Raw genomic sequence first — 2,155 nt, 5'->3', positions numbered from 1 at the left:
TTTATATTTATTTTGATAATTAAGCAAATGTGTTTTTCTTCCAGTTCTGGGTCTTGAACTCAGGGCATGGGTTGATGTCCCTGAAGTTTTTTGTGCTCAAGGCTAGAGCACTCTACCACTTGAACCACAGCTCCACTTCTGGCTTAATTGAAGGAATAAGAGTCTCTTGTACACTTTGCTGCCTGGGCTGGTTTTAAACTATAATCCTCAGATCTCATTCTCCTGAGTAGCTAGGACTATAGGACTGAGCTGCCACATTAATACCCAACTAAGCAAATGAAGTTTTGATCATCTAGATTTATTTCATAATGGTAAGTATATTCTTATTTCTACACTTAAAAACTCTTCTATAGTGTAGTTGTGGAGATGAGAGGGAAGGGATGGTAGGGGAAAAACAAAGGAGGAGACAACAATGCTTGATAGGAAATGTACTCATTACCTTGCTCATCTAACCATAACCCCTCCTCTTTACAGTATTCTCACAATAAAAAAAAACTTATTAAAAAAACTCTTCCATGGGCTGGAAATGTGGCTTAATGGTAGAGTGCTTGCCTAGCATTCATGAAGCCCTGGGTTATTTGCACTCCTTCCAAGGATGATATACATGTGTTACATTTTCTTTTTGTGTATGTTTGTGTCGGTTGTGGGGCATGAACTCTGAGCCTGTTCTCCCTGAGTTTTTTTTTTTTTGCTCAAGGCTAACATTCTGCCACTTTAAGCCACAGTTTCACTTCCGGTTTTCTATTTTTTTTTTTTTTGCAAATTCTTTTTTTTTGGGGGGGGGGTCCTGTCGTGGGGCCTGAACTCTGGGCCTGGGTGCTGTCCCTCGGCTCTTCAGCTCAAGGCTAGTATTCTACCACTTGAGCCACAGTGCCACTTCCGGCTTTTTGCTTATGTGGTGCTGAGGAATCGAACCCAGGGCCTCATGCATGCAAGGCAAGTGCTCTACCACTGAGCCACCTTCCCAGCCCTGTAAATTCTTTATTGTGATTAAATGATTACATAATTTCACAAATTATTGTGGGATAGTGATGCTTAGTTAAATTCACAAACACATTCTAACTTTCATGGGGCAAATTGTCTGTCATGATCTATAAAGTTTATGAGTTCTATGGGTTTTGACAATAACAGTTATTTCTTCCACATCAGGTGATGTGTACATTCCTTTCCTTTTTCATAGTGTCAGCTGTACCCTCTTTCCTCCTCATTCCCTCCCTCCCATTGCTGCCATTAAGTTGCTTCATTCATTTTGATCAATGTCCAGTGCAGTTGATGGGTCTCATTGTTATATGTTTTTCCCTGATTCCCTCTAGTTCTGTGTCCTCCTAGTTTCCCTCTGGTGTGCACATATATACCCTATGTGTGATCAGCAGCATGGGGTTATTTAGTAGTGATTTGACCAGATGAGTAGAGGTCCTTTGTTTGTCAAGTCTTGTTAACTTTGTCTTGGTCTTCTGATTTTTAAGTGGAGATAAGAGTCTCATGGACTTTCCTGCCTGGGCTGACTTTGAACTGAGATCCTCACAGCTCAGCCTCCTGAGTAGCTAGGATTACAGAGGTGAGCCACCAGCATTCAGCCTATTTCTTCTTTTGAGAAAACAAAGTCAGAAGAAACAAAGGAATGAACTGAAAATGAAGAGGAAGAAATGAGTTCTGGGCACACGAATAGGGGTAAAAGTGACATTGTCCTGGTACAACCTGGAGATGGGTACAGTTATTTTTAGGGTCAAAGAACTCCAGAAACATCTCTGTAGTGAGACAAGTGTGTATTATTATAGCTAGAATTACACTCCCTGAGGATCAAGATTTGAAGCAAGCTGGGGCAGGCAGGAAATTGCATGAGACTCTGATCTTCAATAAACTACTAATAAAAAGCCACAAGTGGAGCTGTGGTTCAAGTGGTGGAGCATTAGCATTGAATGAAAAAGCTCAGGGACAGAGTGCAGGCCCCGAGTTCAAGCTGCAGTACTGGAATATACACAAAAAATTCAGTATCCTATAAAATTAAGAAAAGTGAGAGGTTGGAGGCATGGCTTAGTTGGTGGACTGCTAGCCTATGAGAGAACGTGTCAGATACAGAGTTTGAGTTCCTGTATCAGACAAAAAAAAAAAAGGAAGAAAAGAAAAGCAGGGAAGGGATAGTTTGGGAGGAATG

This window comes from Dipodomys ordii, unplaced genomic scaffold (assembly GCF_000151885.1).
Source record: "Dipodomys ordii isolate 6190 unplaced genomic scaffold, Dord_2.0 Scaffold233, whole genome shotgun sequence".
NCBI lineage: Eukaryota > Metazoa > Chordata > Mammalia > Rodentia > Heteromyidae > Dipodomys > Dipodomys ordii.
The sequence above is the reverse complement of the archived record's forward strand: the minus strand, read 5'-3'. Positions refer to the sequence as shown.